This window comes from Spinacia oleracea, chromosome 4 (assembly GCF_020520425.1).
Source record: "Spinacia oleracea cultivar Varoflay chromosome 4, BTI_SOV_V1, whole genome shotgun sequence".
Taxonomy (NCBI): domain Eukaryota; kingdom Viridiplantae; phylum Streptophyta; class Magnoliopsida; order Caryophyllales; family Amaranthaceae; genus Spinacia; species Spinacia oleracea.
The window spans coordinates 109,287,564-109,298,175 of NC_079490.1; the positions used below are offsets into that span (position 1 = coordinate 109,287,564).

Below are 10,612 nucleotides of genomic sequence, written 5' to 3' on the forward strand. Positions count from 1 at the left end.
GAGTTTATAATGTAGGGCAGTCAACTGAGCAGTAAGTTGTTCAATAGAATTCATCTCATGCTTACCACCCTTGTTAGCAAGGCCTATGGGATTCCCATACTGGGAATTATGAATGGTCATCTCCTCAATCACTTCCATGGCTCTAGACACAGGAAGCTGTATGAATCTCCCACTGGCGGCAGAATCCAAAATAAGCCTAGAATCATTACCCAGACCATTATAGAATTGTTGAATCAAGAACCACGGTTGTAGACCATGGTGTGGACATTCTCTCTGCAAATCTTTGAACCTTTCCCAGACCTCGAACAAACTCTCATCGGCCTGTTGAGTAATAGAAATAATCAGGCTCCTCAGACGAGCCGTCTTCTCAGCTGGGAAGTATTTCACATAGAATGCAAGGGCTAAAGATTCCCAGTTAGTAATTTTCATAGCCGCTCGATTTAACCCATTGATCCACAACTTTTCTTTTCCGCTCAAAGAAAATGGGAAAAGCATCTCCATAGTCTGCTCTGGTGTCACATTCTTCTGCTTGATAGTAGAGAAATATTGAATGAAGGACTAAATATGAAGATTAGGGTCTTCACCATTTTCCCCACCGAACTGGTGCCTCTCAATCATATTTATCAATGCAGGCTCAATTTTGAAACTCTCAGCTGCAACAGAAGGCATGATTGCCTTAGGTATTATAGAAAAACTTGGCTTAGAATAGTTTGTAAGCCTCGGTTCTACTGCTTCGTCACCCATTTATGAATTTGTATGAAATAGATCGCCAACAAGATGATCAGTTTCAGAGTCAGAATAGTCTCACAACTGTTCGATGAATCTACGCCATCTACGGAAGGTCCGTTCATGTTTAGGATCAAATGGAGTAAGATTTGTAGTATCTACAGTCCTGGGCATAAACAAGCAAAACTAACGAACAGTCGTGAGATCCGATCTCAAGGAACTTAAGTCCCTTGAGATATGACAATAATCTAGAACAAACAATTAATAATAGAAAATAAAATCGTTTCCCGGCAACGGCGCCAAAATTTGACAAGATAAAGTCGTATCACCTAATCAAAGATAAACCTAAGTCCACTAACAAGATAGTAAGGGAAGTAGGGATCGTATCCACAGGGAAACGGGCGTTCTTTCTATTACAAAAACTAAGGTCTAGACTATTGGGAAACAAGAAAATGGTTTTGAGTTGAATATTAAATTACAACGGTAATTAAACAAGGTAATAACAATATTAAGGGAATCTAGGGCAACGGTTCACCACAAATGCAGACTAGGGATTGACGACAGACAAAAATAAACAATTAATAACTATAACTAGGAAAACATGCATCTCAAAAATCTTATGGATTCCTTAGGCAATTACAACTAGAAGGCTCTCACAATGTACTAGAAACATTTCCTATCTAATATCCACAGATCATGAACATCAGATTTGTACCTCTCGGGGCATAATCTAAGATTCATCAAACTCAATCAAAATAGTATGGCCGAACAAAATTGATGAACAAACAAAATAAGTTATATAAACTATAATTAAAAATAAAATATTTAAGTCTAATCAATCTCAAATGCATTCATGGATCCCCTAAACCCTAGAATGAGACTACTCACACATAATTGAATTAACTACCGCAAACATATTAATTGAAAACATAATTAAAATAGAATAATAAAGCAAGGGATGAATCAATACCGAAAATATGAACGACGAATTGAATGAAATCTTCGAACTTTAATTGAAATAGTAAATGTGTTTGGAACAATTTTTTAGAGAAAAAAACTAAGTGCTAAAATAAACTAAGTACCTAATACTAGAAAAATAAGATGTTTTACAATGAGCTAAGGGCTTAGTTTAAATAGTCTTTCCCAAAAACGAAACCAAAAACCGGAAATAAAAGCTAATTCGCACGTCCAGAGGTTGTTTTCGCCCGATCGGGCGTACACTCACCCGATCGGGCATCCAGCTTGTAAACGGCCTGGTCAGGCCGGCATTCGCCCGGTCGGGCAGCCATCTGCATGATCGGGCGCGCGTACAAGCTGCACGATCCTCTATCTTCAAAACACCATATCTCCTTTGTTATTCGTCCAAATTAGGTGAGTGACCACATGTTGGAAATCTCTTGAAGTCTAAAATCCAACCTCGTTGGAATCATATCATTTGGAGTTGTAGAACTTGAGTTATGATCAAAAGATTAGAAGAGTGTCAGTTTTCTACTTCTTTCACTATTCGCTTTGCTTGAAAACTCCTCCAACTCAATGTTTGCGCTCTCGAAAGTACATAATATCTTGTGTTGATTCAAATGAGTAGGAAATGAACACAAATATGCTAATTCCTACAATAATGAACCTGAAAATACAAACACACTACAAGGAGCACATTAGTACCAAAAATCGCCCCGAAGAGCTCATTTGATATCAAAAAGTACTAAGGGACGGGGGTAAAAACACTATAAAATATGAACCTATCACAAACAATCCAGTATTGTGTGAAGTTGGCTTCCTTACACTGTTTCTTTGTTCTAACTCTGATCATCATGGTTGAACCAGGTCTAGACCTTATGGAGGAGGAGTTGTAACTTTAAATGGGCTTCCTATAAAAGAGTTCTCGGAAACTTCTAAGGTTAATCTTTTGAATTACAGCCAAACCAATTTTTCTAAAGCCCCTCGAAAAAGATCTCATGCTTTATGTGTTGTGGTTGTAACCCTTATCTTTACCAAATATTTCCGCACAAAGCATAAGTTATGGAGTCGTTCGAGCTTTTTGATAATCGTCTTAGTACTGATCAGCCTAGGGTGTTCTATAGAGAAAAAATGGTTCTCCTCTAATCAGTGTTGAGTATCAAAACGGGTGGGATCCCTTATCTAATGTTCAGAGTTCCAACGAATTCTCTAACGATGTGATTCAAGGATATCGGTTCAATCTAAAGGAAGTAGAATATTCTAGTCAGATCTTCTCACCATCTAGCTAGCTTGCTGGGTAAGAGTGGTTTGTCGGTTGTGTATAGAGGAGTCTTAAAGAGATGATTGTCGTTGGAAAGAAGAGCAATAAAAGTAGTTGCAAGTCTGAGGAAGTCGAGTTTATGAAGGGTTTGAGAGGCTTATATTGAGAGGCTTTTGTCCTTCACGGGGGAGGGGATAATTCTTTTTGGTCTATGACTTTGTTTTCAATGGGATTGTAATCTACTCGTGTTTGGATCATCCATGGAATTTCCAAAGGTTAGTTCTCTTTCCTATGGCTTGCATTCATGTTCGATAAATTTTGAAATTTGTTGCATTACATACATTCTCGTTATTGATTGATTTGTGAATTTTTCTCCACCAAGTTAACATATTCTCTGGCGACTTTCCTAAATGCAGGACTACAATACCTGTACAAAGCCAAAGTGAATACTTTTTACAATGATGTTTGGAATGCTAAATATAGAGATATTTGGTCCAATCCCTTCACTTAGGTGTCATATATTACCTTTTTGTCTTTAGCTAATTAGTCAGATTGTGATTATATGCTTATACCATTACTGTTAGGTAATTTGTTGGTCTTTTTTTTATTATGTGGCTATGTATGGTATGTAGTTAAAGCATTCATATCTAAACCATAGCCACATAATACCAACGTAATATGTACGTAAACAACTAAATTTATGCCCTATCATTGTATCTTGTTACTTTTAGAAACAAAAATGAATTTTCCCTTACTGTTTCCTTTTATTACCCAACATATATAATATGAACTGCACATTATCCAATTCTCAAAAGAAAGAGTTCAATCTGAACAAGCTATCTGCTTACCATTATGACATCTTGTTGCTTGGACTTATCTATCATACCAAAAGGAAAATTTGGGCACTTGAAATAAATCTGACAATAATTTCCTTAATTTACCCGCAAGAAGTTCTCAAGGGGCTTGAACAACTTAAACAACCAATGCTAAAGGGAGAAAGCCCCAAAGCAAAGTAGGACAATGCTTTTAGACTTGATCATATACATGTGTATTATGCTTGTGATCAAGTTGATACAAGTAAGGCTCACTTAACTAAACCTTTCTTATGCATTGCGTACTAAACCTTTCTCATTTGATCATGCTAATAAAATAAACTACTATTTGATGCAGATGTTTGGAAGATGCTCATTCCTCATTTGTAGCATCAGTCCCTTCAGCATACGTCAATATATGCTTTCAAAGATGTACAAAAAACACAACCAAGTTTGACACACCTCCTAAGCATTTTCGTTGATGAACCTGACTTCCTTATATGTTGCATGAGAAAATAATTAGAGCTCAAAATTATGTTCTTGCTTTTCTTTTTTCCAGTACTTTTCTAGGTCCTATATGCAAGCATTAGCCTATGGATTTTGTTTAGGTTAATCGGCATTTCTGATGCATAATCCATGTATACTTCTTAACAAGGTAGCAGTTGCATAAAGCTCTAAACTAAAACTTCACCAATTATTGACATAAAAGATTTCAATATCTTGGGGACCTGAGCCAACCACTAGTAAGTTACAAATATTCAAAATCTCGGAAAAAATGGACGGAGTAATAACAACGTTCCTTAAATGGAAAATGTTCAACAGGTTCATCAAATTAACACATCTCCTTCTCAAATCTATGAATCTATTTCATTGAATTTTCATTCTTGGAGATGACATTGGTCAAGCCAGGAGCCTTGAACTGTTGCCTGAGTTTGAAGTTGTAGGCTCAAATCTTCAATCTTTTGCTAGTGCAATCCTTACACTGAGCTACCTATATACAAAAAATATAGTTTAGTGTTGATGCCACTGAAAGTTGCATCCATGAGTTATGTGCATGTTGCAAAGCTTACAAAACCTAATAACCTCTATAAACACAAAAATAAGGTGCTATAATTAGATCAAGGAAGATCAATATGATACACTCTTATTTTCCCCGAAAACCCTCAAACACCTCTAATTATCACTCCCTACTTTGACTTACTATAATCACTTAATTAATTTGTTACTTCTTATGTTTAAGACCAATCGTGCCATAATTTAGAATTTTGAGATGATAGAAAAAAATGGTCACTGATGTTATCCCATACATGGTGTATAATAATGAGCAGTGCAAATTCCGACATGACCACAATAAAGGTATTATTAAAGAGAATGTCGTACAGAGTGCTGACCTTGCCCATGAATCATTTATGTCATATGTTGTTCTCCAGCTATTCCCAACCTTCCCAGCCCACAATGCAGGGTCAGCAACACCTCTGTGTAAAATAAAAATGAGATACCATGGAGTTTTCTTTGAGATGCAGTTTCTTCAATTTATCTTAAATTCAACACAATCCAAAACCAACAAAAGCTAACTATACTCTTACATAAGGAATCGTCCAGCATAATTTGGCTAAAACCAAAAAAAATACTAACAGGGATTTTGCAGCAAAAGGTGGAAAAAAAGTTCTGGAAAGAAACAACAACCAACAAAGAAGGGTGCACAGACCGCAGCCTAACCGAAACAAAAACACTGCAGCGAAAACATAACCTAGCAACAGTAATACTGAGACAGCAGCAGAACACTACAGCACAACACAGAAGCTGCTGCTGGAAAAAACAGAAGAAAAACAACACTTGAAACAACCTACGTACAGCAGGAACAACCTAGCAACAGAAAGCAAAGCTGCAGCAAAAAATCACACTTACACTACACATTGTAGAAACACAACAGCATCCAACAAACAATAGAAGTAGCAGCTACAATAAACAACCCATAGCAGCAGACTGTAACAACATAACAAACAACCTGCAAACACTCTAACAGCACAACCAATCTGCACATATCAGAAGTCTGAAAATCAAACTGCACCTGCAGAACCAGTTGTGTACTTCTGCAGATTCTTCTTCCCCAACATTCTAGAACCAATTATTCATGCAATTTTTTTGAAATTAAATTTGCAATTATATAATCTTTTAACGTAATTGAATATAAGACTAATAATTTAAGCATTTTCCAGACAAATATTTCATTGGGTATCTGCAAATTGAATTGTTCAAGTAGATATGTATCTACTCAGGAGAAGGATTCACATTAGATTGGCTTCTTATTCTATACATTAGATTGACTTCTTATTCTTATTTTATGCATTAGATTCACATTAGATTTGCTTCTTATTCTTATTCTATGCATTAGATTCACATTAGATTGACTTCTTATTCTATCTCTATTATATAAGCTAACGATGCATAGATAGTCGGAGATTAAACCAAACCCATTAAAGTCATCATTCAGATAAAGACTAATAGAGGATTAAGTGTGCATTAGGTTTACCCTTCGAGATGATATTTGAATTCGCTTACGGAAGCCAATCTAATATCACTATTAGATATATTGGACATTAATATCACTAATGTACATTATTCAGGATGACTATTAGATTGCTATTAGATTCGCGATCTAATTATTATCTACGCGATGCATCACTAATATGCATGGTTTTAATGATCTGTACACATGAGTTTAATGATTAGACCAATAATTAGACACATTATGTCAATGATTAGATCTCAATAATCAGCAATTACACAAAACTCATATAATGATTAGATCTAATTAATTAAACTCAATAATTCGCGATGATCATCACAAAACTCATATAATGATTAGATCTCACATGTGTAATGATCTGTACACATGAGCTTAATGTGCACAACATCAATAATTAGATCTCAATAATCAACAATTACACAAAACGCATATAATCTGTAAACTCATTATATCGAGATCTATACGCATATCATCTAAGTATTATATAATATCACTATTAGATTGGACATTAATATCACCAATGTACATTATTGTCACTGATAAACTAATGTGCATATGGGATCTGTACGCGAATTACACAAGAAATTACAACATCAATCAGCAATTTTACAAAACCCAGAAACTCAAATTTCTTAAATTCCCGCCAAAAGTCATCTTCTTTGATAAGAAATCAAAATTCATATTTAAATGAAGGAAACTTAAACCAAAATCGGATCAAACAACTAACCTCATACAGAAGGCAATTCTTCGGAAGAAGTTTAGCAACTTCAGCTGGAAGAACTACTGGAAGAACTACAGGTCTGAAAATAATCACAAAACAAAAATAAATTATCAACACCTAAATAAAAATACTAATAATTATCAAAAAAGAAAAAAATATCCCCAAATATTTTATTATTCAAATTCTAAATCCTTACCTGTATTTGTAAGTATCATCAAAGTACTTCTCAGAGTACTGGATCTGACCCATTTTCTTCTTCAATCACACAAATAAATAGAATTTCTCGAACAAAGCCTAGAGATTCCAAATCAAACCAAATATCAAAATCAATAATCAATCCGTAAATTATGAAAGTCAAGGAAGATTATATGAAATCCACGTTTCAATTCAGGACCCCATAGCTACTACTACCTTCCGATTTTGAATCAAACTAAACTCACAAAATAAACCAAAATCACAATCGTATTTTAACAATAGATCGTATTTCCGAAAATTCCAAAAACACAAAGTTCCAAATCATCACAAAAACAAAAAATTCCAAAAACACAAAATTTTAGGAGCGATTTCCTTCAATATTGCATAAAGATCCAACAATTCCCTAAATACGTTACTTTTTAAGTTATTTCCCACCATACCGTCCACGTAAGCAAGGGAGAAAGAGAAGTAATTTTTTTTTTCCGGTTCAGCATTGAACCGCTATATGAGATAGCGGTTTCGTTTTAAAGCAAACCGCCATCTCAGATGGCGGTTCAATGTTATAAACCGCTATCTCAGATAGCGGTTTGTATTAAAACAAAACCGCTATCTCAGATGGCGGTTTACTTAATTGTAAATTATTTTTAACATGAATTACAGTTTAAATAGAAATATAATTTAGAAGTAACCTTTTATGACATCAATTGTGTCTGTAGCTCAGTGGATAGAGTGTGTTGTTTCTACGCAGGAGGTTGTGGGTTCGAATCCTACCTGATGTGTTTATTTCTTTTTAACCATTTATTAATATTCATTATAAACATTTCTAAATTTAACTTATCAACATTAGTGTCTGTAGCTCAGCGGATAGAGTGTTTATTTCCTAACCAAAAGGTCGTGGGTTCGACCCCTAGCTGATGAATTTTTTTTTTTTAACCATTTATAAATAGTACTACCTACGTGATTATAAACCGCTATCTCAGATAGCGGTTTACTTAAGTCAACCGCTACCTGAGATAGCGGTTTAGTGTCGCTTCGTTAAAAAAAAAAGAGACCGGTTTTAATGCTGACGTGGACGGTATGGTGGGAATTAAGTTAAAAAGTGGCGCATTTTGGGAATTTGACGTTCTTTAAACAATATTGAAGGAAATCGCTCAAATTTTAGTAAAAATTAACCTAATTTTGACAATAAATCGTATTTCCGAAAATCCCTAGCCTCACGTGATTCCAAAAATAATTGATTGCCGAATTCAAGCTAATAAATCTGTCATCTAAAAGATGCAATTTAAAAACCCTAATTTGAATATTGTTCACTCAAAATCAAAACCCCAATCCGCAAAAGCCACTCGATGTTGACCTTTTAACTCATAATTCCTCAGCAATTGACCAAATTTATCAAAATCAATGAATCGTGAAATTGAAAGATCAAACAATTCGAAAAACTGGGCAAAACAATCGATGCATCAAATCAAAGAATCCGAGATTCAAGGAATTTCGAGAAGAACAAAAAGATGAATGATTAAAATTAACCTTGAGAAATGCAGAAAGATCGATCGAAAGAGGAGATAGAAATAGATGAGAGTAAAGTGTGCTTTCCTCTGCAGTGATGTACCTGGGGCTTCAATGCCTCATGCGAATCCAAATTAATTGATTGGTGCCAAGAAAAACAAACTTAATCTCCTACTTTGAGATCGAAGATGATAGATAACTGAATATTTGAGATCGAAGATGGGAGATCGAAGATGTGAGGGAATGAGAGAGAAAAAGTATGTAAGTATCATAGGGAAGCGGCGGAGGAATGAAGTGGGTATTGGGTACGCGAAGTGTGTTTGACAGTAAAAGGTATTGGGTATTTTAGTCTTTTCCATGGGGGACACGAAAAGTGTGATTACCGTAATGTCCCTCCCCTCTTGGCTTATATAATAGAGGTCTATCCAACCCAACTTATTTTATTATTTTATTTCATTCAATTATTCTTCTTAATACTCGTGCCCGGCCAAGTGTATCTTTTAAATAAATACGGAGGTAGTATTTGTTAGAAGTTGCTTTTGTGTTGGATCGTATGGTGATTACTAAATCTACAAAGATATTTACGGGCTTTGAATCTTGGCGTTGGTATTATGAGGAGAGAATTTTATCAGATGAAAACTACATTCCCCTGACTCCTCCTCTACCGATTTTTGCACAAAAAAATTAACGCAAATCTTGCCCAACTAATTCGTTAGCCCAGATTTCCTTCAAATCGATTGCCAAGAATTAATGATATCAATTTCGTAATTGCAATTCATATTTCATCAATGGCAACAATTCAATTTCAATTTTTCATTGACTTCTCAGAACACCTCTCAAGAAACCTCCTTCTTGTTGCAACAATGGCAGAACCCTCCTTGTTTTCTCTACCTATGTCTTCTGTTTTGGAATGGCGCCAATTCTCTTCTTTTATAATTACTCTGGCAGGATTATTTTTCACTCACTCCTTTCTCTTTGTTCATGACAGCAAATAATATCACGCTATCTCTTTTTTTTTTTAAGGTAAAAATTAGTTCATTGATAAAATAGTCATACGACATCTACAATAGAAATCAAAACTAACAAATACAAAACACTTTGAATTAAACAAAATTCTAATCCGGCAAAACCACGATCGTTGTAGATGAGATCTGACAATGATGAATACCCTCTTTCACATCGCTGTTTGATACAGCCTTCAACGAGGGGGTCTTTCTATCTGTTGTAGCTTTGGTATTGAATTAAATTCGATTCAATTGATTATAGACGTAAGAATGACATTCGTTGTAACCCCGCACAAATCTTCATCAATAAATCAACTTTTACTGCGAAATTAAAAACATATCCCAAACTCTCATAAGGAGAGAGATAAAACCCAATAAATGGGTAAAAAAACTCTCCAATAGGGAGAGAATGGAGTTTTTATTCCGAACATTAAATCAAAAGCTAGGAAAAGGTAGGAAAAGCAAGAAAAAAGGGGCTTACCATCAACCTAATGGTTGGTGGTAGCCCCTAGGAAATTAGGGTTTTGAAAGAGGAAGAGAGAAAAGGGAGAGAAAAAGAAGAGGAGCGGCTAATGAACAACTTAGTTTTCTTTTGCTCCACCTAGCATTTCATTTTGCTTTCTTTTTATTAATTTCAATTTTCCCCCACCTTTTACATTTGTATTATTTTATTCTTATTATTTTCCTCTAGTACTATACTAGTTATTGTCTAAGAATTTCTCATTCTTCTATAGGAATATTATACTAGCGTAAAACTTTAAGGGGGCGTTGGTTGGGGGTAATAATCAAAGGGAATGAGAATGGACTGCAATCATTCCCTTTGTTGTTGTTTGTTAGACCTCTTTTGTCATTCCCTTTACCCTTTTTCATTTTTGAGTTTACCCTAAAACCCTTTACACT

The 10,612-nt window shown here is 35.0% G+C and overlaps 1 non-coding gene across 1 annotated transcript; it reads left to right on the forward strand.

The window, feature by feature from the left end:
* Nucleotides 1-250: 250 nt before the first annotated feature.
* LOC130460414 (small nucleolar RNA R71) lies at nucleotides 251-357 on the forward strand. Its single transcript, XR_008920287.1, has one exon. It is a non-coding gene; the product is annotated as a small nucleolar RNA R71 (small nucleolar RNA).
* The last annotated feature ends 10,255 nt before the right edge of the window (nucleotides 358-10,612 follow it).